The 26,073-nt window shown below is 44.5% G+C and overlaps 1 protein-coding gene across 2 annotated transcripts in view; it reads right to left on the reverse strand.

The window, feature by feature from the left end:
* LOC116463335 (synaptic vesicle glycoprotein 2B) overlaps positions 1-18,357 on the reverse strand; it is a 195,311-nt gene extending 176,954 nt beyond the window's left edge. Inside the window, exon 1 of one of the 2 annotated variants that reach the window (XM_032146398.2) lies at positions 18,306-18,357. The gene's annotated coding sequence lies outside the window, so the exon portion shown is untranslated. Of the gene's footprint in view, positions 1-17,303; positions 17,409-18,305 lie in introns of those variants that run through there. The other variant, XM_032146397.2, reaches the window with a different exon arrangement.
* Positions 18,358-26,073: the final 7,716 nt, after the last annotated feature.

Raw genomic sequence — 26,073 nt, forward strand, 5'->3', positions numbered from 1 at the left:
ATGAGAGACGCATGAAGCAGACCTGAACTTGACCTACAGCATGAAGGAGAGCCAATCCCAGTTGACTGGCCACCTCATAAGTAAGATAAAGTTTGTTGTATGAATCACTGCAATAATTAGGGTTATTTGTTAGGCAGCATTATTGCCATACAGTAGCAGCTAATTAATACCCTTGCTATATGTCCAACATTGTGCTGAGCACTGTATTGTCTCCTTTAATTCATTCCTTTTAACAAGTGTGTAAGATAGAATTCTAGTTAATATTATCCTTGTTTTACAGGTTAGGAAACTGAGGTGCAGAGAATTTTAGCACAATTACTAAATGAAAGAGACAAGCTTCAATCCCAGCAATCTAACTCCAGACCCATACTCTTGCCACCATGGAACAAAAAGCAGGAGACAAAGATGTGGCTCTGTGCTCTGTGCTCTGTCTGCATACTGGTACAAACCTCAGGCTCAAAACCATTGTGACTATTGATATCGTTTGCCTGTGTCCTCACCAAAATCTCATCTTGAATTGTAGTTTTCATAATCCCCACATGTCATGGGAAGGACCTGGTGGGAGGTAACTGAATCATGGGGGCAGGTTTTTCCCATGCTCTTCTCATCATAGTGAATGAGTCTCACAAGATGATGGTTTTATAAAGAGCAGTTCCCCTGCACATGGTCTCTTGCCTGCCACCATGTAAGACATGCCTTTGCTGTTCCTTTGCCTTCCTCCATGATTGTGAGGCTCCCCCAGCCACATGGAACTGTGAATCCATTAAACCTCTTTTTCCTTAGAAGTTACCCAGTCTTGGGTATTTCTTCATAGCAGTATGAGAACAAACTAATACAGCCATTTATGAGTTCCCTATCAGTACAAGCCTGACCAGATTGCAAGGGCTGAGGCAATTTTTCTAGCTCTGTCAGTGCATGCAAAGAGGATAAGACAGGCTTCCCTTCCAGAATGCATGACCCTTCTCTGAACTTTGAGGAGGGAAAGTCCCACGGGGAATTCTAACCAAGAAACAATCCTGTCATTGTGAAGTGCAGTCATACAACGTTCTGCACAGGATGCAGAGCACACCTCATTCTCTGCCTATTTTTATTCTCTCTAAGCAAATATCTGGGGCTCTCAAAAATTATTACACAATTGCCAGCTGCTGGGATTATACAAATAACGTGACAACAGCAAAGCAATATGCTGACCGGTGTTCAAACACCACCACACAACAACAAAGCAGCCAGGGGTGCCAGCCCTCATTCACAGCCTGCAAACAGAAGCAGCACAAATGAAGGCCACCCACTCCCTCCTGGTTTTAGGAGAACAGAGTAGCAGGCAGTTTGATACCAAGATGGATTTTTTAACTCTTCAACTTCCAAGATGCTCTATGCGCAGGGAGAATGCAAAGTCATGTTCTTTAGCAAAATGTTCTTCATTATTGTGATTCAACAATGTACCCCTTTCTTTAACCAAGTTAGGACTTCTGATGAGCAGCAGTTGGGCTTAAAGGCCTTCAGGTTATAAGCAAGCTAGAAATTCTGAAGTATATAATAATGTATTATATATGTATATTTATGTGTGTATGTATGTGTGTGCATGTACTCTGTTAAGGTGTATGTGAAACAAAGCTTCTTTACAAATTTCTACACTATACACCCTGAGGGCAGAGATCACGTTTTCCTTACCTATCATTAACTCTAATGCCTAACACAATGAGAAGTCAATAAACATTTGCTGAATAAATAAATAAATGTAAAAGGGATTTTAGGGAGAATTACATATTTGAATTTTACATAGTTTAATTCTTAAAATGCAAGACTAGGGCAAGTAAGGAGATGGTTATAAAAATGTGAACCCCTTAGAAACCCCTTAGAAAAAAATAAGGAAGTCCAGGCGCAGTGGCTCACATCTGTAATCCCAGCACTTTGAGAGTCCAAGGCGGATGGATCACTTGATTTCAGGAGTTCAAGACCAGCCTGGGCAACATGGCGAGACCCTGTCTCTACTAAAAATACAAAAAAAAAAAAAATAGCTAGGCATGATGGTGGGTGCCTGTGGTCCCAGCTACTCGGGAGACTGAGGTGGGAGGATTGCTTGAGCCTGAGAGGCAGAGGTTGCAGTGAGCCAAGATCACACCACTGTACTCCAACCTGAGTAACAGAGCAAGACTCTGTTTCAAAAAAAAAAAAAAGGAAGGGGAGATGGAGAAATTGCCCACTTTCAAAGTTGTTGACACTCACCAACAAAGGTAGCACTTTGTAATCTTTATTTCAGCAAGAGAAACCAGCTCAGTGTATGTAGAGGACGTCTGCGGGCTTTGCCTGCTCAGGACCCATGTCCCCTTCTTTCAGCAACAACTCTCCAATGTTCCTTTAAGAAACTCCCCTTTCCTCACTACATGCCATCTTGGGAGTCATAGTTATGGTGCCCTCAGGAATGGGCATGTGACCCCAGCTGGGCTAGGCTCTCTCATTCTAGATTGTGAATCATGGACTGAGCACACAAAGCTAGAAAATGGCTGGAGGACCCAGACCCTGGGACATGTTTCCAAATAGCCCACTGATTAGCAAGGGAGCAGGCTGGGCTTTTGACAGACAGAGTGGGAACTTCCCCAGAACACAATATGGAATTTCTATCAATGCACGAGCACTCCCAGAGACCCGTTCTTCTGCTCTTTCAGCTAGGGCCCTTTTCCCGAAGCCTTCCCTGGAGCCTAGCACAGAGTACAGAAGAGAACTCTAAGCTGGAAACAGAGGTTCTCATCATAAAGCCGCTGCAAGAAAACAGTTACCTCCCCTCTTAGGCCTCAGTCTCTTCCTCCACAGGATTAAGAGGCTGGGATTAAATAACCACAGAGGAACCTTGTGTGTTGAGTCAATAAAAACAGACCCCTTGGGTCCCTGGGCACCAGCAACACCAAGCTCACATTGTCAAGGCCAGCGAGGCCTGGAGTTTAAAGCAGTTAATCCCTTGGCTGGATGACTTGGACAAAGAGGATTAACCTCAGATGAGAGAGTTATCATCCAAATATAGAGCAATCCCAAGCACACACATTAGAGATAGGATGTTTCCCCGTCTTCTTGTGTAAATTCTTGTTCTCTCACCCTTGTGGTGAACTCATAGATTAACCCTCCCAGCACCTCAAGGCTAAGGTGTTAGACTGTCCAGACCTTCTCCATGTTCCTCCAACACCTTTCTCAGTTCTCCAATCCAGGGTACATTGTTTCTCCCTTTTAATACACAGGTATCTTTAAGGCACTTTAAGTTTGGAAAATAACTAACCATTAAGCACCTACTATGTGCCAGGGACTGTGTTAGACACTGGAGCTATAGTGGTAGACAAGGTGGCACAGTCCTTCTCTCAGGGAATCCATAGTCCAGTGGGAAAGCACCTATTGTGCATAATGTACTCTACTACGCACTGACAAATATGATCTCCTTCAATGCCTCAACAACCCCAGAAAATAGACCTTACTGCAACTATTTTAAAGATCAGGAAATTGGGCCTCTGAGAAGTTAAAGTTGTCTGAGGCTATGTAACCTGTATCAGAAAGAACCTCTTGGTTTAAAAATGATATGGGATTCTACAATATATTCCTATTATGTTGTAGAAGTCAGAAACAATGAGAGAAGAAAAGGGAAAATATTGAACTTCAGCCTTTTCAGATATATATGCTCCTGGTATATTCATCACAGGAAAAAAACTGGATGTTTACCCCAGTCGTTTTCTCTATTAAAGAGCGCCCAGGCTACAGGCAACCCAACAGCTCAGCTATAACCTTTTAATCTTTATGTTATCAAGAAACATGCCTCTGGATCCCCCTCAACGTGTTCCCATAAGCTTATGAGAAATCGCTCATTGAAATTTCAGCTTCTGTGTGGGTGAAAGTCAGCTAAACTACTGCAACAAACAAACTCTAAGATGTCAGTAGTTTAGCATAGGCAGAGTTTATTCTCGCACTTGAGATAGCCTCATGCAGGGGCAGCCAATAGATGAAAAGGAGCCTGGAAGAGCACACCTTTCTCACCGCATCAAGGAAACTGTTACATGGCCACGCCCACTTGTAAGGGAAGCCTGGAGATGTAGTCTACGTGCCCAGGAGGAGGAGGAAATGAAGCCAGCTGGTCTTTGCCAAAGGCTCCTAAACTGCATACTTAATATGATTACATCTGGGCCAGGCATAGTGGCTCACGCTGTAATCCCACTGCTTTAGGAGAGGCCAAGGTGAGAGGACCGCTTCAGGCCAGGAATTCAAGACTCGTCTGGGCAAAATAGGGAGACCCCATCTCTCCAAAAAACAAAAAATATTAATTTAATAAAAATTAGCCAGGAATGGTGGTGTTTGCCTTTTCATCCCAGCTACTCAGGAGGCCGGGGTGGGAGGATCTCTTGAGCCCAGGAGTTTGAGGCTGCAGTGAGCCATGACGGCACCACTGTAATCCAGCCTGGGTGGCAGAGCAAGACCCTGTCTCTAAAAGAGAAAGAATAGAATTCAAAATGCTACATAAATGGTGGAGATTATAAGTAGGTTTTCCTTTTCTTTGTCCTATTTTCTAGATGGTCTGTAATATGTCTTTAATGTATCCAAAATGATGAGGAAAAAGAGAAAGCAGGAAAATCCCCTAATCAGTGAGTCTTTGAGGAGTTATGGGTAGAACTATGTAATCCAGGTAACTACCCAAGAAGTACAGGCAAATCCTGCTTCCCTGATTCCCTTGCTTCTCTCTCATCTTTTTCAAACAGAACTTTCCACTCCATTTGTTTTGGGTAACGACAACCTAAAAGCTTTTTCTTCCTTAAATGCTTTCCATGCTCTCTGGGATCTTTCTGTGCCTCAGAGCATCTCCCAGACATCAATCACAGTTTCCAAGACTGCTTCTCTATTTGGATGGAGATCTGTGACCAAGATCAAACCAAACTTGTGATCCGCTTAATTCACACCCGGCCACACATCGTGGCTGAAGCACAGGACAGCGGCGACCTCAACATTTGCAGGAGCATTTCAGGAGCCAAGACAACCAGCTCCTCTGGATCACCACGGTTCTCGAGCTTCTTCTTCCTTGGCACATCTAGTGACAACATTTAAACCCACAAGAGATTCTAGTGGGCGTCCTGCTACTTCTCACCAAACTTCTCCCCATCCCCCTTCTCCCTATCCCCACCCGACCCAACCCTCACCCCACCCCCAGCCAATACCACCTCAGACCCCGTGTTTTGGCCACAGCAGATGACATAGTTCGGATGTGTGTCCCCGCCCAAATCTCATGTTGAAATGCAATCCTCAGTCTTGGAGGTGGGGCCTGGTGGAAGGTGATAGGATCACGAGGGTAGATTTCTCATGAATGGTTTGGCACCATCCCCTTGGTGCTGTCCTGGCAATAGTGAGTGAGTTCTCATGAGATCTAATCACTTAAAAGTGTGTGGCACCTCCCCTCTCTCTCTCTTGCTCCTGCTTCTGCTATGTGACATGCCTGCGGTCTCTTTGCCTTCTTCCATAATTGAAAGCTTCCTGAGGCCTCTCCAGATGCCACCATGCTTCCTGTAGAGCCTGCAGAACCATGAGCCAGTTAAAACTCTTTTCTTATAAATTACCCAATCTCAGGTATTTCTTTATAGCAATGAAAGAACAGACAAATACACCAAATGCCCTATTGTTCCAAAATCAACCATGCATTTGCAGGTCTATATGCTTCTCCTGAAACCATTCCCTATCCTCCCCACAACAGCCCAACCTTCAAGGCTATCAGACAATATCCCCTCCCCTGTCCAATAGCTTTCCCTGGCCCCCCCGTCTTCTTTCCTCATACAGCAATAGCAACGGCTTCCAGCCTCACACTCCCCAATTATCTCAGCGTGTACCTCCCCACCTTGTATTCTAAGTATTAATTAATGAGCTCCCCTACTGCAGAGCCCTAAGCAGACAGGCTCTGGGGCTCTTTGCCCTGCACCATCTCAAAGAACCACAAGAAGGTAAGAGTTTGCTCAAGAATCCAGGAACTGATTGGAAGGCCAAGCCAGCCAGCAGGGGCCTTGCTTGTCTAGAGGAAAAGGGCTGAAAGTAACAAGACATAAACTTGGGAGTGACACAGGTGAAACTGAGAAACCTGATAGGACTAGCCTGGCCTCTGACAGCCCTCTGTAGTGCCCCAAGATGCTGCATGCTGGGCCACTGAAGAAGCAGGCGGCCACCACTCCTGTGATGTGAGGGTGGGAGCCCAGCACAGATTTTCTGCCACAGACGTGGGCAGTGCCACCAAAAAAAAAAAAAAAAAAAAGCCTTATCCATCATGGGAAATAGGAGAAGTTGGCTCAGCACCCCACCCTGTTTTCATATACCCTTCCTCATCTACTTCTCCATTGTCCCATTTGAGTTTCTCTTCTTTGCTTTAAGTTTCAAGCTACTGCCTTTACATTGCTACCCTATAGCTTTCCTTTCCTTAAAGCTTCATGTTTATGCTTTGCTTTAAAAAACAAAAATTAAAGTGGCTGCATTTAATTCACAGACCGTTACACCGGCATGTATGGGATGTGTTCGTCACTTGTCATGGTGCTAGGGGTGGAACTAAATTCCTTGAGCCCTCCAGGGCCAAGGACAGAGGCTCCTGACATTCCCATGACCTCTCCAGCCCCATCTCCCAGGCCCAGCACTTTGCCTAGGGCAGGCCACCCCACAGTGCCTCTTCGTCTCCCACAGAGCCTCCCACGTGCCAGCTGGGCTCCGTTCCTCGGCGCCATCTGCCACACCCCAGATCAGGCGAGAGGCCACGGTCAGATTCTGAGTGCGACAGAGCAGGGATGGCAGGCAACACAGGAGCCACCCTCACTGGGCCTGGGCTCTGGGAGCTGGGCAGGGAAAATCGCAGAGGATTGAGCAATCAGAGGAGGCTGTTGAGGGGCCTAACCAGGCTGTCACCTGCTTGGGAGAAGTAGTTGTGCCATTTCAGAGGGTTTCTAAGCATGACAATGTAGGGGACCCACACCCCGTTTTCCTGTTCTCTCTTGGCCTTCTCATACGAACTTAACATTGCTACAGCCCCGACCTGAGCTTTGATCCTCTCTCCATCATTAACTTACTGTATGAATCCATGAGCCAATTAAACCTCTTTTCTTATAAATTACAATTCTGTTTTCATGGTCATTTCATGAGAGAAACCTGCAAATGAACACTGCTAAGAAGAAGGAACAGGCTGGGCGCGGTGGCTCACGCTTGTAATCCCAGCACTTTGGGAGGCCGAGGCGGGTGGATCACGAGGTCAGGAGATCGAGACCACGGTGAAACCCCGTCTCTACTAAAAAATACAAAAAATTAGCCGGGCGTGGTGGTGGGCGCCTGTAGTCCCAGCTACTCGGAGAGGCTGAGGCAGGAGAATGGCGTGAACCCGGGAGGCGGAGCTTGCAGTGAGCCGAGATTGCGCCACTGCACTCCAGCCTGGGCGACAGAGCGAGACTCCGTCTCAAAAAAAAAAAAAAAAAAAAGAAGAAGGAACAGAACACATTAATGGATAAATGAGCTATCCATCATTACTCCTGAGTGAGCATGATTTGTAATGTGAGTAATGACAGACAGCTCTTTTTTCCATTCAAATAAGCTATTTCTGAGGTGGATGCAGTGGTTCATGCCTGTAATCCCAGCACTTTGGGAGGCCAAGCCTGGAGGATTGCTTGGGAAATCCAGCCTGGGCAATATAGTGAGAACTCATCTCTACAAAAAATTTAAAAATAGCCAGGTATGGTGGGACACGCCTACAGTTCCAGCTACTTGGGAGGCTGAGGTGAGAGGACTGCTTGGGCCCAGGAGGCAGAGGTTGCAGTGAGCCAAGATTGTGCCACTACACTCCCGCCTGGGCAACAGAGCAAGAACATGTATCAAAAAAAATTTTTTTAATTATTTCCTTCCTTGAATAAAAGTTTGGATTCCCTGCTTTCTAGGTTCCCTTCAAGCTCTGAAACTGTAAGATCCTACAGTTCAATTAAGGTCTTCATTGCCTTGAGTGTATTCTGGACCTGAAAAGGAACCTGCCCGTGAAATATTCATTAAAACAAATCACGCTCACTCAGGAGTAATGATGGACAGCTCATTTATCCATTAACAGAACCATTAAGTGTTCTGTTCCATCTCCTTAGCAGTGTTCATTTGCAGGTTTCTCTCATGAAATGATCATGAAAACAGAATTGTAAATCACACCTATCACACCTAGATGAGTTTTGGGAGCCTAGAGCGCCTGCCCACACACATATCACCTGGGGTTGACATAAGAAGTACTTAATAGCACCAAGCTCCCAGTTTGAACAGTCAACTTCCAAATCCAGACACCTGTGATTCAACAATCAACTTCTGGGTGCAGACATCCATGATTCAAGAATGCCCCAGTGGTCTGGAAAAATTACCTTCTCTTGCATCTATGCAGAGCTGGCAGGAAACAAATGAGATTGTGCATCCACTTTTCCAAGGGTACTTTTGTCTGTAATTTATTTTCTGTGAGCCTCAGATGTCTCATCTGTAAAATGGGCACAGGAGGAAGGATGTGGCCTATCTGCCTCCTGAAGAAGTTCAGTTCTGAGGAGCTAGACAGTCATCCGTTAGGGGAGAATTTTCAATTGCCTTTTGTGAAAAGAAAATTAATGCTACTCTCTCCCCTGCCAAACCATACAGAATCAAGCTCTAACAACTGAAGGGAACAGGAGGTGGGTGGAGCAGAAGTGTGTATAGAAAACAGGAAGACTTAATGGGACCACAGGCTTCTGTGTGGGAGCTGAAGCAGGGAACCCATGGTGTGAGTCTTTGTTGCTAAGTCAGGAGACACTGTTGCGTTACCTGTAATCAAAGGTCAGGACAGCAAGGGAGCTTTGGCTTTGCTGAGGATGTAACTGGGGGCTTAAAGGGAAAGCTGAGTATATGATTCTTGATCTAGAGGATGTCAGAATGGTAGCCAAGGCATGAGGGTGGTGGAGAGAGGGTAACATTAGCTGCTGAGTACCTGCCAAAGACTTAGCTCATCACTGTCACTTACCTGCTGATCTCCTGCCCAGGCTGGGAGGAGCAACCAGGAGAGCCACAGCCAACAGAGAAACCACAGCAGCATTTATTCACCATGTATCTAATAAATACGTATTGTATGCCTGCTATGTGCCTGGAACAGGAAGAACCACAGACTTTTCCAGAAGAACACCATGCAGTGGATTCTGTGGGAGCCACAAAGGCATCAGATAGGAAACCTTCTGCATCTATATACCACACATGACTCCAAAATTTTCATCATGGAATTCCAACAAACTACGCGACATTGCAGAACTGAACTAAGGAGACTGGCTTATTGCAGAGAAGGGAGGTTAGTTTTCCTCTGAGGCACCTTGAAATGTCTAGCCCATAAGGCTAGACATTTTATTATTGTCCCTTTGTCTAATTTTGAACATTATGGGCCCCATGCAAATAATCTTCTAAATGGCACTGTGAACATCAAATTCTCAACTCTCCCTTCACATAAAATCTTGAAGTCCCTCGCTGGTATGGTAATCCTTTAATCAATATTTACACCAACATGGTTCCAAGTCCAGGAGCATGAAGGGGACTGCAGAACACTTGGGTATTATTACTATCATCATCATCATCACCACCACCACACCACACCACCGTCATCACCTTACAACTGAGGAAACCAAGGCTCAGGGAAATTAAATAATGTGCTCAAGTTCACACAGCTAGAAAGTAAGGAAGCTTGGGCTGGGCATGGTGACTCACGCCTATAATCCCACCACTTTGGGGGCTAAGGTGGAAGAATCGCTTGAGCCCAGGAGTTCAAGACCAGCCTGGGCAGCATAGCAAGATCCCAACTCTACAAAAAAATTTAAAAATTAGCCGGGCATGGTGGTGCATGCCTGTATTCCCAGCTACTTTGGAGGCTGAGATGGGAAGATCGCTTGAGCCCAGGAGGTCAAGGCTGCAGTGAGCTGAGTTCACGCCACTGCACTCCAGCCTGGTTGACAGAGTGAGACCCTGCCTCAAAAAACATAGAAAGCTAGCGGGCACGGTGGCTCACGCCTGTAATCCCAGCACTTTGGGAGGCCGAGGTGGGAAGATCACAAGGTCAAGAGATCGAGACCATCCTGGCCAACATGGTAAAACCCCATCTCTACTAAAAATACAAAAATTAGCAGGGCGTGGTGGCACGCGCCTGTAGTCCCAGCTACTCAGGAGGCTGAGGCAGGAGAATCGCTTGAACCCGGGAGGCAGAGGTTGCAGTGAGCTGAGATTGTGCCACTACACTCCAGCCTGGTGATAGAATGATACTCCACCTCAAATAAATAAATAAATAAATAAATAAATAAATAAACAAACAAACAAACAAACAAACAAAGTAATGAAGTCTGAGTGCAAACCCAGTTCTGTCTGATGCTAAAGCCCACGGCTGCATCCTATGCCCCATGTGGTCAGGCCTAGTACCCACATGTAAAAATGAAGGGCAGCTTGCGTCTCTTTCTCACATTTCCTTCTGGGATTTGGTTCTTTTTCTCCGCCACTGGCACATTCTCCATCTCTGTCTGTCTGTCTGTCTCTCTCTCTCTCTCTCTCTCTCTCTCTCTCACACACACACACACACACACACACAACCACTTTCAATAGCAGTACCTGCTTTTTCTTGTTTCACTCCCTTCACCAACATCATTGAAAACAAAACTTATATAGAATCAGCCACACCACGAGGAGAAAATGGACAGCACCCACAGCCTGAGGCTGAAGTCATTCCAGCCCTCCCCTTTTCCTATGAAGGCTATTCCCTATTTCTTCCTTTTATAAACAGGAACACATTATGCAAGCTACTGTAGATGTGGGGTTTCTCAAGCAAGCTGGTGACACTCGGCATAAATTGATTTAAATAAAATTCTCCCCTTTCAAGATTCTTCCTTGCTTCTGCCTCATCTTAAATTAAGAGCAGTACAATAATAACCCGAGAACATCACACCCCTGAATTTCAGCCACCTCCCTCTAAAGGATCTTTTCTCATTTTTTGAAAATATGAGCTATTTTTTGGTTTCCACTTGTTCCTCTTTCTTACTTGTCACCACACGTTGCTTTCTGTATGATATAAGCAATTGGAGCCTTCACATTTAAAGCCTCTTTTTAGTGCATGAGATCCACAATAAGCCTCCCATGAGACCTTGTAAAGAAAGGAAATAACTTCAAGGAGTTACACTTCAAGATCCACCAAAGCAAAGATTTACAGTCAACTCTAGTAATTAAGTGGTTCCATTCACTCATTCAGTACACATCCATTGAGTATATACAATGTGCCAGACAATATTCTGGGCACTAGTGATACAGCAGTGACCTGGCTCATGGAAAAATAAATAACATGCTAATGATACTCAAACCTATGTCTCCTTCCCGAAACTCTTCCCTGAACTCTAGACTCTCATATGAAATGAATTACTTAACATCTCCCATTGGATATCCAATTAAACCCCATCACTGTTTCCTCTCCACCTCACTAAAGTGCTACTCCATCCAGCTGCTTAGGTCAAAATTCATTAAGTCATCTTATTCTCATACCCTAAGTATCTAACTCATCCACACATCCTGCCTACTTTATGAATTTAGCAACTTCTCACCATCTTTTTTTGTTTTTATTTATTTTTGACATGATCTCAATCCACTGTCCAGGCTGGAGTACAATGGCATTATCATGACTCACTGCAGCCTCGACCTCCCCAGGCTCAGGTGATCCTCCCACCTCAGACTCCCGAGTAGCTAGGACTACAGGCATGTGCCACCACACCTGGCTAATTTTTTTTATTTTTTGTAGAGTTGGGGTTTTGCCATGTTGCCCAGGCTGGTCTCAAACGCCTGAGCTCAAGTGATGCACCCACTTTGGCCTCCCAAAGTGCTGGGATTACAACTTCTCACCATTTTAAGTACTATCCAGCCTGGTCCAAACCACCACACTCTCTCACCTGGGTCATTGCAGTACCATCCTGACTAATCTCCCTGTTTCCACCCTTGTCCTCCGAGAGTCTATACTAAGCTCTAAAGCTCAAGGGATCCTTGGAAAACATAAATCAGCTAATAGTACCCTGTGCTCAAAATTCTCCAGTGGTGTCCCATCTTTCTCACGGTAAAAAGCTAAAGTCTACACAAGGCCCTACAGGACCTTGTATTAGCTGGCTCCCTGCTACTTCTCTGATCTCTTCTCCCACGCTCACCCTGTCTCATTCAGTTCCTTCTACATAAGCCACCTTGCTGTTCCTGGAACATGCCAGTTATCTGTTTCCTCGGGGCCTTTGCACTTGTTCTCCCTACCTGGAAATGTCTTTCCTCAGATAACTGTCTGGCTCACTCCTTCAATTCCTTCATGTCACCCTACCACCTTATATAAAATACCCACTCTTCACTTTACCCTACCCTCCCACTCCAATGCAACAAGGCACCCCTCCATCTTCCTTTCCCTGCTCAACATTCCTTAATCACCTGATATAAAACATATATTATTTACTTACATATTATTTGTCTCCCTCAACTAGAATGAATGCTTCATGAGATAGGTCTGCTTCCTATAGCATGCCTGGCACATAGAGACCACTCAATAAATATTTATTTAGTGAATGAATGATTTATCTAAAGATACATACATCTCTAGATGGTCAACCACAGAAACACAGAAAAAGAGACAGTCACAAGAGCAAGTACAGGCTCTGCCCATTCAAGCAGAGTCCAGAAGAAAAGGAAACCTAGCCAAGAGCACTTTAAATGTTCAGGTCCCAGTTAGGTGTGGTGGCTCACACCTGTAATCCCAGCACTTTGGGAGGTCGAGGTGGGCAGATCACCTGAGGTTGGGAGTTTGAGACCAGCCTGACCAACATGGAGAAACCCCATCTCTACTAAAAATACAAAATTAGCCGGGCATGGTGGTGCACGCCTGTAGTCCCAGCTACTCAGGAGGCTGAGGCAGAAGAATCACTTGAACCTGGGAGGCTGAGGTTGCAGCGAGCTGAGATCGCACCACTGCACTCCAGCCTGGGCAACAAGGGTGAAACTCCATCTCAAAAATAAATAAATAAACATTCAGGTCCCTGTGGTAGACTGATTGATTGATTGCAAAAATGTCTCAGTTCTTTCCCTCCCTGTATCTATACATTTTGCAATGTGACTATGTGGCTCCTCCTATCAAGAAGTGGAGTCTATTTTCCTAACTTTCCACTCTGGGCTATCTTGTATCTTAATTTTGTCATTAGACAAAGATAAAGTGACGGAGTGCCAGTTATAAGCTTAGGCCTCAAGAGGCCATACAAGCTTTCACTTTCTCTTGGCCTCCTGCCACTACCATGTGAACATACCGAGCTAGCCTGCTGGAGGATGAGTGACCACATGGAGTAGAGCCAAGTCATCCAGCTGAGGCCATCCTAAAGCAGCCAGCCCTCAGACTCTCCATCAGCAGACCAAAAAATCACATGAGCAAGCACAGCTGAAATCAAGCAAGCAAACTCAGATCTGCAGAACTACCCAGTCAACCAAGAGACATGTGAGAAAATAACAAATGGCTGTTGTTTTAAGCCACTAAGTTTAGGGGCAGTTTGGTCTGTAGTCCCTTTGGCAAGATTGGCCCTAAAGCATGTAATCAGTCCCTAGGGTAGGCATCTAAGCTGCTTTGCTCTGAATAATGTGCTTCAGGAGACCTTCTCCTTGTGATTTGGCTGTTATGACAGGGGTCTGCAGGAAGAAGACCCACTAGCCAAGCCACACAGTGTCTCAACCATTGCAAATCAATAAGCTGGCATGCAGGTGAACAAGCTCACTGTGACGTGGCCCGGAAAGACAGATCAGGTTTCTGAGGCAGCAATACTAAAAGCCAGATATTGGATGGGGGAAATTCACAGAAGTAAATGTTGCCTTCTGAGGTGGACTTGGGGACACCCACCCAGACTCTCTGACCTTGACCCAGCCTCACCTCATTCTATTTCACAGAAACTTTGGCTAGGTTCTCAGGCATCCAGCCCCATTTCTGGCCATGGAACACACTGCAGTAGCCCTTCTGCACCAAGGACAGCTGAGTGATGAGGCTCTCAAATCCCCAAACCATGTTTTCTCTAGAGGAATAAAGTTTCCAAAGGGCAGAGCAGCAAACTGATCTTTATGTTAAGACTATAAGATAGAGGCTTTAAATAAATTTGCCATATGATATTATGTAAATGTATTCCATGGTACACTGAAGGTCAGCATATTTCCAGATGATCCCGACACTTTTCCATGATCATAGAAACTCTTCTCATTCTCAAAGAAAAAAGAATATCTAGCAAGGACTGCTGGCCTGTTTGCTAAAGATGACCTTTTCTTTCAGTGTGGGGGAAAGGAAACAAAAAATCATAATACTAAGATTCAAAAGAAGCACAAACACAGTCCTCCATCCAGATGGGAGAAATCTGAATGTTACGTTCCACAGTTTCCTTAATTCCTATGCTTCCTGTTGCCTTGCAAAGACCTATGCTTTCTGCTTGCTGCATTCGTGTATGCTCTGAATGACCACAGGTACTTATGTCTACCAACCAACCTTCTTCTAAACACACAGTTTAGGATTTCATCCAGTTCCTTAAACAATAACTCAGCATATACATCATAGTGACAAATAGGAATCCTAAGAGGCAATATCTCAAAGACCTGCCGTGTTGCCCCTATGACCTCAGGTCCTACTGCTGTCCTGGTGTCTGACTCAACAGCAGCTTCCGTGGCCTCCTTTCTGGGTCTCTTGGGAACACATCTCTCTCCTATCTCAGGGTTTTGCAGGTGCTGCCTGCAACCCCTGGCTTCCTCCCTCACCTCCCCAGATGTCTGGTAAAATGTCATTTACCAGAATCCCTGGCTTCCTCCCTCGCTTTCCCAGATGTCTGGTCAAATGTCGTTTACCAAAAAGCCTTCCCTGGCCAAGCTGTATAAAAATAAATAACAAGCCCCACCCTGCCCTCTGGCAGCACTCCCCAGTACTCTCAGCCAGCTTTATTTTTCTCCATTACAGTGTCTCATCAGCTGATACACTCTATACTTATTCGTCCATCATCTTACACACACACACATACACACACTCTCTCATTAATTTAAGCTCCTTGAGAGAGGGCTTTTTTGGTTGTTTTGTCTGTATTCTCCACACATAGAGCAATGGCTGACACATAGTAGGAACTTAATGAATGAACTGCCATTTCTTGAGCACCTACTTTGTGCCAGGCAAGTTATATATGATGATCGGGTAACAATGGGTAAATATTTTAAAGTACCTTTTCTTTAATTATTATAAGAATCCTATTACTGTCTCCATTTTACAGATCAGGAAACTAATGCTCAAAGAGGGGCTAAGTAACTTGCCCAAGACACTCACCTAGGTCTGTCTGAGCATCCACGCTCATGCTTCTTGTAGCACACGCTGCTTTTCAAATACCTTAATGATGATGTAGGCACATGTAACACACATCTCTGGCAAATACATAACACAAGAGCTTTCCATTCTATCATTTTTCTTCACCCATCACAGCTTTGGCCCAGGAAGAAACATCCTTGAAATTGGATTTTCATCTCCCAGAAAAGACTGGTAGTAACAGCTTTAGTTTTCCCTTATTCCACCCATTTAGGGAAAATGAAGGGAGAGTTTTCCTTTCGAACTGGGCTGGGACAAGAACAGATAGGTCGGGGACCCAGGGAGAAGCAGACAGAAGTTCATCTGCTCTGAAACTCCCTCAGAATTTTCTAGAGCCCCGGCCTTTGTGAAGTGCTGCTTCAAAACCTTCATAGTCCTGGAATTCAGGAAAACCATTCATTAAAAAAGGAAAAAATTAAAAGTCTGACTTGTATTGCGTGTGCTCCTCTCTGGGTGTCACCCTGTGCCTACTGGGGTCTAGTCACGTACTGCAAACACCAGCCCAGCCGAGACTTGTAAAGCTCTGCCCACCCAGTGGCAGTGATGGCAATGGTGTGGGAGAGTCATGTGGGTCACTCCCAGACCGAAGAACCAAGACAGCGACCCAGTCCCTGCTGAAATCCATGCCATGCCTAATCCATGAGGGCTTCATTTTTATACTAATCACTGCCACTATCAATTTCCTCCTCCTCTCTGCTCTCACTGCTCTTTTCCAACACCATCATGAACTTACCCACCTCCTGATTACGAGTGCTTCTCCCCCTACCAGGTGTGAACCTCAGGGAGCCAGGACATTGTTATCATCATCTCTGCATCCCCAAGGACTAATCCCATCTCTGACAAATACTAAGTGCTCAGTAAGTATTTGCTGACTCAAGAAAGATGCAGAACGAGCCTGTACCTACTGCACCAACTGGAACAAGCAGAACAAGTCACCTCTTCTGGAAAGGGCAGGAAGCGGAAACACAGAGGAGACCAGCATAGACCAGAACCACCGCTGAGCCCACTACAGTGCCCAGTCCTCCCTCATGCACCCTCCTCACCCCTCACCTGCCACTCTCTGAGCCCCAAAGCCACCCACATTCACCTCCCCAAGGGCTAGAAAGCCAGCAAGCATCCCCCAGCGTCCCACCCCACCCCACTGGGGCTGCTCTTATCAGAGCCCAAGACACCAACGTTAAGTTACCCTTAAACGGAGTAATTTGCATCTGTAATTTCCAGATAAAGGATTGTATTTCATCAGCCCTGCTGAACCCTGGACAGCAGAGATTTCTACCGCCCGTCTGCCGAAGACACAGCGGTGCCTTGCTCCTCCCTGGCTAAACGCATTGGCTAGCCCATCCCTGCAAAACAAGTCATTTTCCTTCCCTTGCGCTAAAACCCGTCCATAAACAAATCCTTCTGTGTCCCTAAGAAACGGCTCCCACGCCTACGGAGGGCGCCCTGCACATACAGAAATACACACTCACAAACCCCAAGAGTCACCAGGTGTAAGCACGTTTGAATTCTGTTCTTTAAGAACAAACCAACAACAATAACAAAATCCATCTACTAGAATGTAACTGAAAGTAAAAGCAGCTGCTAGGAAGCTTATGGAAACGGAGCTATAAATGCCAGCAGCCTGACATTTATAAGTTGCAAAACTACTTATGGCGCTAATAGTTCAAACAGGGTTTTAAAACAGCCCTTGGGGAGGCCGCTTTCAAAGAAGCGCACAGCTCCAGGGAGCGGGCAAGTCCTTGCTTTTCTGAGCCGGCTTCCCAAGACTCTCCGGTCTTTTGTGCCATTTACTATGAACAGCACTCAGCTGTGCGAGCGTGTTTATTTCAGCCCAGGCAGGCGAGTCTGGGAGCCCTGGCGCACGCGGGGTCCGCGCCCCGGCTGGGTCGGTTGCACCGCAGCGAGCAACGCCGTCCCCTACCTGGGTGGGAAATCCGCTGGCGGCCGCCTCCGGATGCAGGCAGAGCAGCGTCCGCCCCGGCAGCCCCGCGTGCAGCTCCGGCTAACGCGGAGCTGGGCGATCCGGGCGGAGGCAGGCGCCGGCGGGTGTCACACCTGCATCACCGCGCCCACGCCGCCGCCGCCGCCGCCAGCCGCCCAGGCGCAGCGCGCAGCGCGCCCCCGCACTACAGAGCACCCGGGGCGGGAGGCTCCTGGGTCCTCTATTCAGCGGGATCAGATCCTAACCCGCTTTCTTCCCGGCCCGGGCATTAAAAGTATTCGCTGCGGGCAGCTCTGCTTCTGAATCTCCTTCTAATCGAAGGCTGGGTGTAGAGATAGCTCAGAGGGAAGGAGGACCAGTGAGGCCGCAAGGTCTCCGGATTTGCAGACCAATAGATATTAAACTTATTCCTCGAGTTTTGTAACCAGCTGATCATGGGCGTCGTCTCGCTGTCTCCACCCTGCCTAGGGCGAGGGGGCGCTGTGGACTCCACATGCCCTTCCACCCACTCTGAACTAGGATGCGTCAGAGGACTAGACGCAAGTACCCGGGAAGGGGAATCCTCTGATCACGCCGCCCCCAAAGTATCGTCGATCATGGGTGCTGTTCGACTGCTTTGTTCTCGTTTGCCTCATCAGGAACTGAAAAGAACCTACCTGGCCAGCGCGGGGAGGAGGAAAGCCTGCAAGGCTTGGTGCATTCAAACAAGCCCTCCACCTCTGTCTCCCTCCTTCCAAACCACCACCCACTAACTCCACTGACGAGAGTTCAGCAAACTAAACTGCCCAGGCTCAGCACCAAAAGACTTTAGGAGCATAGGGCTCCTTCTAGGAGGAAGTAAGGAGCAAGGAAAGGACACTGGAAATTCGGATGCGGACTCAAACAGCACAACACTGCAGGTGCCTGGCCCCCTCTAGGATCCGAAGCTACGTTCCTTTCCTAACAGGGCTAAAATGAAGGCGAGTTCTGGAAGAGCCTTACCTTTTCTCCATCGGGCTCATCCTCCATCATGAGGTCTTCAGCTGGACTCCTCACTCTCTCGCTGCCGTCAATGCCCTGCGCCCCAGCTCCCTGCCTCTTCCCTGGCTGGGGCCTCCGCCGACTCGCACCTGGACCACCCGCAAGGACTTCAACTTCTCAGGCTCCTTGAGTCGTTTCTCAACATGTAAATCTGATCTTGACTCTTTCCTACCTAAAACCATGTGATGGCTTCCCAGTGTCCTTGAAAAATCCGAAACCTATTTTTTTTTTTATTTTTTTTTTTTTGAGACAGGGTCTGGCTCTGTCGCCCAAGCTGTGGTGCAGTGGCTGGATCACAGCCTCAACCTCCCCAGCTCAAGCAATCCTCCTGCCTCAGCCTCTCAAGTAGCTGGGACTACAGGCATGCGCCACCACTCCTGGCCAATTGTTAAACGTTTTGTAGAGTAGAAGTCTCACTCTGTTGTCCAGGCTGGTCTGGAACTCCTGGACTCAAGTGATCCGCCTGCCTCAGCCTCCCAAGCTGGAAAGCAAACCTTTGCTGACCCCCACAGCCTCACCCCTCCACCCTCATCTTTTCCCCTGTACTCTGGCCATATGGAACTTTTAATTCCATGGACGTGCCTCACTCTCTCACCTCTAGGTCTTTGCACATACTATTCCCTCTGCTTGGAATGTTCTCTTCCTCCCATTCCTCTTACCTCTGCCTAAAGCCTTATCATTCTCAGCTGAGCCATCTCTTCCTCAAAGAAGTCTTCCCTCTTCCCTGAAATACCTGAGTTCTCCCTGCTCCATATGCCCAGAGCTACCGTTAGTTCCTCTACTACAGCACCCAACGCCTTACTAAAGTTGTTATCCGGCTTCCTTAAGAGAATGTAAGCTGCAGGAACGCACGCCTCTGTTGTCTGCCTCATACGGACAGGGACCCAGAATATCGTGTCTGCTTAATATCTATTGCTGTAGCCACCATCCAGATTAAGGTAGCAAACAGTCCTGGCATCAAGGGGTCTCTTTAAGCTCTTTCCCAGGCAATACCACTCACCCTCCACCCGGGTGTAACCGTCACTCTGACCCTTTTCAGCACCAATTAGTATCACCTGCTCTTGAACTACACATGAATGGAGTCATACAGTATATATATATAGTATGTACTCTTTTGGGTGTGGCTTCTTTTACTCAAAATCATGTCTGTGAGATTCTTCCATATCATTACATGTATCAGTAGGTCACTTTTTTCTTATTGCTGTATGGTATTCTATTGCCTGAATATAACACAATTTATCCCTTCTGTGAGTGGACATTTGAGTTGCTTCCAGATTTTAGCTGTGATGAATAAAGCTGCTATGAACTTTTTTTTTTTTTTTTTTTTTGAGACAAAGTCTCGCTCTGTCGCCCAGGCTGGAGTGCAGTGGCATGATCACGGCTCACTGCAACCTCCACCTCCCAGGTTCAAACAATTCTCCTGCCTCAGCCTCCCAAGTAGCTGGGATTACAGGCACGCACCACCAAGTCCGGATAATTTTTGTATTTTTAGTAGAGACGGGGTTCTGAAATGTTGGCCAGGCTGGTGTCAAACTCCTGACCTCAGATGATCCACCCACCTCAGCTTCCCAAAATGCTGGGATTACAGGTGTTAGCCATGGCACACAGCCTGTTATGAACATTTGATAGACATATGTACTCTTTTCTTTTGAATATGTAACTAGTAATAGAGTTGCTGGGTCACAGGGTAAATGCCTGTTTTTGCCTTAGTAAATAGATACAGTACTTTGCCTTAGTAGATACAGTACTTTGCCTTAGTAGATACCGTACTTTGCCTTAGTAGATACAGTACTACCAAACAGTTTTCCAAAGTGGTTGTGCCAATTTACAGTCCTAGTCCTATCTGCAATATTTGAGAATTCCAGATGTTCTATTTCTTTGCCATGACTTGGCATTATCAGTGCTTTTAATTTTAGCCATTCTTGTGTGTAGTGTAAATTACATTGAAGTTAAAACTTTGATATAGTTTTAATGTGTATTTCTTGATGATTACTAACGTGGAGCAGTTTCTTATGCTTATTGGCCATTTGGATATTCTTTTGTAAAGCTTCAAGTCTTTTGACCAATTTATTGGGTTTTTTGTCTTTTTCTGATTGATCTGTAGGCACTCTGTCTGTTTTAGGTATAAATCCTTGGTTGGATATAGTAATTTTAATATCTTCTCCGTGTTTGGGGCTTATATTTTTATTCTCTTAATTTTAATGACACACAACATTAATTTTTTCTTTTGTGATTAAAAAACAAATGCTTTTGTGTGTTTTGTTTAACAAATCTTTCTCTGTCTCAGGGTTGGGCATCTATTGTCTGATGTTTCTTTCCTTCTACAAGCCTTTGTTTTACCCTTTACATTTTAGTTTATTTTCTATTTGTGCATGGGATAAGGTAGGCTGAAATTTTACTTTTATTTCAAGATAGCAGTTGCTCCAAAACCACGGTGGAAAAGACCATTCTTCATGAATTAGCTTGCAATAGCATCTTTGTTATAAGTCAAGTGACCATCTATATGTCCATCTATTTCTAGACTCTTCATTCTGTTGCACTGGTCTGTGTGCCTATCCTTACACCAACACTACACTGTGTTAGTTACCTTTATTATAAGTCCAGAAATTTCATCATGTTTGCCCACGTTTTTTCTTCTTCCAAATTGTCTTGGTTCTTTCAGGTCCTTAAGTTTTCCACAAGAATTTTAGAATCAACTTGTCAAATTATGCACACAATCCCTGGTGGGATTTTGATTGGCATTGCCTTATATCTATAGATCAATTTGGTGAGAATGAACACCTTAACAATACTGTCCTCCAATAATTTTACATTTTATATCTCTCTACTTATTTTGTCTTCTTTAATGTCACTCAGAAATACTTTATAGATTTCAGTGAATAGATCTTGCCTATGTTTTGTTGTATCATGCTTAAATCTTTGATGTTTTCATTCTATTGTAAATAGTACTATAACTTCATTTTTAATCTTATTGCTAGTATACAAAAATATAATTAATTTTAGATTACCTTATATCAGTATCAAAATAAAACTTATTTCAATATATTGTCCTTATATTTTATATCCTTTTAATTGCTAAATTCACTTATTAATTTTTATAGCTTGTATAGGCCAGGTGTGGTGGCTCACGCCTGTAATTCCAGCACTTTGGGGAGGCCGAGGCGGGCAGACCACGAGGTCAAGAGATTGAGACCATCCTGGCCAACATGGTGAAACCCCATCTCTACTAAAAATACAAAAATTGCCTGAGTGTGGAGGCACATGCCTGTAGTCCCAGCTACTCAGGAGGCTGAGGCAGGAGAATCACTTGAACCCGGGAGGTGGAGGTTGCAGTGAGCTGAGATCGCACCACGACACTCCAACCTGGCAACAGAGGAAGACACCATCTCAAAAAAACAAAAACAAAACAAAACAAAAAAAGCTTGTATATTCTTTGATATTTTTAAGGTACAGAATATATGAGATTAAAGACAATTTTGCTTTTTCTTTTCCAATGTTTATATCTTCTACATAAACTTTTTCATGCCTTATTGCTCTAGCTAGGACCTTTCATAAAAGTGATGACACTGTACATCATTGTCTTACTCTCAAATTTGGGGGATGGGGCATCTTCATACTGTTATGTATGATGTTAATTGTAAATGTGGTAATAATGAACAGCATGTCTTAGTCATAACTTCAGAGGGAAAACACTCTTACTAATAAGTATGATGCTAACCATGAGCGTATAGGGGAGGAAAAATAAGTTCCCTTCTACCCTTCTAAAATGTTTGGCTGGGATTTCTGAAACAAAATACAGATTAACAAGAGAAAACCAAACAAGTTTATTAACATGTATATCTTACGTATGACCTGGAGGATACCCAGAAAATAAGTAATTCTCACAGAGATAGCTTCAAACTCCATCTTATACAACATCTTCAACAAAGAATAATAAATTTTTAGAGAAGTGACAAGACAAAAGAAAAGGACTTTGAGTCTCCTACCATTTAGGAAATTGTAGGAAGGCAAATATACAGGAAACTAATGGTAGATAAATGCTAGTTGAGTGTGTTATGTAGATGTTCTGCTGCTGTCTCCAGGCTGATAAGGGTCTAAAGTCATTTCTATCTGGTGATTTACTTTTGGCGTTCTTGGTTGAGAGGGGAGGACTTTCATGTATATGTATGCCCTGCTTTTAGGAAAATAGGGAAAGTACAGAGAGTTTTCTTGTATCTGCTTTTCCCCAATTGTCTTTAGCTCAAAATAAGCCTTATGCTGAAGTGGTATATTTTGGGGAGATATTTCTAATCTTTAAAAGCTTCCCTCTTCTGTTAGATTGCTAAGAAATATATAATAAATGGGTGTTAAATTTTGTCCTTTTTTTGCATCTACTGAGATGACCATATGTTTTTTTTTTTTCTTTCATTTGATTAATATAGTGAATTACCTTGATTGACTTCTGAATGTTAAACCAACCTTACATTTCTCAAATAAACCCCATTTGGTCATGGTGTAATATTTTTATTATCATTGCATTTGATGTGATAATATTTTGTTTAATATTTTTGTGTCTGTGTTCTTGAGAGAGTAGCACGTAATATTTCTTTCTTCTAGTGTCCCTATCACGTTTTTGTATCAGGGTTTACTGGCCTCATAAAATGGGCTGAGAAGTATTCCCTCACTTATCTTTTTTTGTGTAGATTAGTATTCTTTCTTTCTTTCTTAAAGATTTAAAACTTAAATAAGTATATCTCCTCTATTTACTTTTTACCTTTCCCTTTTTCTATTTTAATAATATTTGGATACTCTAGAGATTTTACAGTGCAACTCTAACAACTTTAAGTTAACCCTATTACTCTTATTACTTCCCAAACAATGCAAAAACCTTTCAAAAATTTAACTGCATTTGTCTCTTCCTGACTTCTGTGCTACTATTTTCATATATTTTACTTAGTTTATAACACTATAAACCCCTTAAAAGTCAATATCCTTCTATATTGAATTGCATATGTCCCATTTCTTGTGGTCTTCATTCCTTCCTGAAGTTCTGTGCTTCTAAGATCCTTTTACTTCAGCTAGTACAACTCCTTTTAGTATTTCTTGTAGTGCAGGTCTACTAGGGACTAATATCCTCAGCTTTTGTTTGACTTAAAATGTCTTTATTTTACCATTATTTTTGAAGGATATTTTTCACTGTGTGTTAATTCATAGATAGAAGTCTCGGCTGGGCGCCATGGCTCACGCCTGTGATCCCAGCACTTTGGGAGGCCAAGGCGGGTGGATCACGAGGTCAGGAGATCAAGACCATCCTGGCTAACACCGTGAAACCCCATCTGTACTAAAAAATACAAAAAATTAGCCAGGCGTGGTGACGGGCACCTGTAGTCCCAGCTACTCAGGAGGCTGAGGCAGGAGAATGGCGTGAACCCAGGAGGTGGAGCTTGCAGTGAGCCGAGATCGCACCACTGCACTCCAGCCTGGGCAACAGAGCGAGACTCTGTCCCAAAAAAATAAAAATAAAAATAGATAAGCTTAGAGTGGTCAAGTGATTTTAAGGCCAGACAACCAGTAAGTGATGGGGACAAGAGTCCAAATCATGGTACAATTCTGAAGCCTGACCTCTTTCCACGACATTATCCTTCTCCTATTCACATAGACTTGGTTCCTCCTCAGTTTGGTTCCAACTTAACTGTCCTGTCTTATCCCTCCTCATTTCCATTCCCACTCCTTCCATTCTAGCCACATTGCTCTATTCTCTCAAATGCTCTGTGCTTATTTTCTGTTCTGTGTCTTCACACACACTTCCTCATACTAGTACTGTTTTTGATCCTCAACCCTGGAAAAGGCCAATTTATCCTTCAAGTTTCTACTCAGATTCCACGTCCTCCAATAAACATGCTCAGACCATCCTCCTCTGTCCCCCAGTTCCTCATAGCAATCTCTCCCTTCCAGATATTTATGTATTCTCTGTACTATTCGTTCATTCATTTAACAGATCTTTGTTCGCTTCAGGCACTGGAAACACAAAAATTTCTAGAAGTGAAATCCTATAACAGACACATTGAGCACTTACTATGCACCAGGCACTGTTCTGAACCACTTATACATTCTACATATTTAATCTTCACCCAGCAACACTCTAAAGTAAGTACCTTTTTCCCAATCTAAAAACAAAGAAGAAAAAATAAAGAAAATAAAGTCAATACCTTTTTTACTTATGAAACTACTGATGTACAATGAGGTTAAACAAGCTTCCCAATGTCACACAGCTAGGAAGTTGGGCAAATGGGCTCCAGTGCCCATACTTTCAAAACCACTACCTCACATAGGTTCAGATGAAGCACAGAGAAGATAAGCCTGCCTCACAGACGTCTTCACAGAACAGGTGATATTTTAAGGGTGTCTTGAAGAAAGATGAGCGGTTCATTAAGAAATCAGGAACAGAAGAGGGCAATGGACATTGTGGTTGATTCCCCAGTATGCAATCCAGTCTCTCTCAGCAACTGTGAACTTTAAAAAAGTTTAGAAAAGATATGAACCTCATGAATGGTTCGTGACTGACCTAACGTTAACCATCTCAGTAGCTGCAGTAATTCCAGTAAGTAATTTCAGTGCCCCTTGGCTACAATTCAAGATGAGATTTGGGTGGAGACACAGTCAAACCATATTATGGGGCTATTTGCTTCCTCTTTCACATCCAGGAGAAGAGGAAGAGTGCCTCCAAGAGTAGTTCTTCCTTCAGCATGATCTCATGGACTTTTTTGGACCAATTTTTGTAGGTTTGCTTGTGCACAAGGGTCCAGCTGGTCCCCCACTTGGTTCCTAGAAGACGCATCTGCTAGCAGAAGAGCCCTGGAGCAGACAGTGAAAACATTGCTGTGCAGCTGAGGCAAGGTGCTGATGCACCTGGCCAGAGCTGATTCCTGCACCAATTGCTAGATTAAAGGTAGACTGAGGGGCTATGAGGCAGGGCACAGAAGGGCCCTGCAGTACTGGATGTCAAAGAAAGAAAAAGCACCTGCAAGCTCAAGGCCATCATTCAGTTGCTAGAATCAGGCTACCTCTGTACTTCCAGTAATGTGGGCAGCAATTCCTCATTGTTTAAGCAACCTCTTTCTTTTTAATTCCCCCTTTAATAAAAGGAGACTGCAAGACCAAAAAAAAGTATGAATTGTAGCATGGCAAGTAACAGCAGAAAGGCAGTCAGAGATATAGAGTTTGTTGTCCTCATTGGTTTTGAAGCCTTAATGGTAACACATCATTCATGTTCAGAAATGGCTTTTTATTTTTGTAAAATAAAAATTTTTGTCTTTTTTGTAACCTGAAGCCAAAATCATGTCAATTCTTATAGTAGTTATTTCATACAGAAGAAATAACCTGTAAAATCAAGTAAGAAATTCATTAATCAACTCAGCTTTCCATTCAACAAATTTGAGGTTACCTCTCATGTACCAGTCAGTGTTGTTTTCACCGGAGATACAGCAGGGAACCAGACAAAACTGCCCACCGTCAAGGAGCTTACAGTCTAGTGGGGAGAAACAGACAGTAAGTAAATAAATATCCAGGGGAGGGAGAAAGCTAATGCTGACTTTGTATTTTAATGGATCGTTTTGGCTTCTGTATCAGGAATAGACTCTAAGGGGCAGGGGTGGAAGCGAGGAAAGCAACTGAGAGACTCACATAGTGATTCAGGCTAGAAATGATGGTGGCCTGGACCAGGTGGAAAGAGTGAAGGTGGGCCAGGCAT

This window comes from Hylobates moloch, unplaced genomic scaffold (genome assembly GCF_009828535.3).
Source record: "Hylobates moloch isolate HMO894 unplaced genomic scaffold, HMol_V3 SCAFFOLD_33, whole genome shotgun sequence".
Classification (NCBI taxonomy): Eukaryota; Metazoa; Chordata; class Mammalia; order Primates; family Hylobatidae; genus Hylobates; species Hylobates moloch.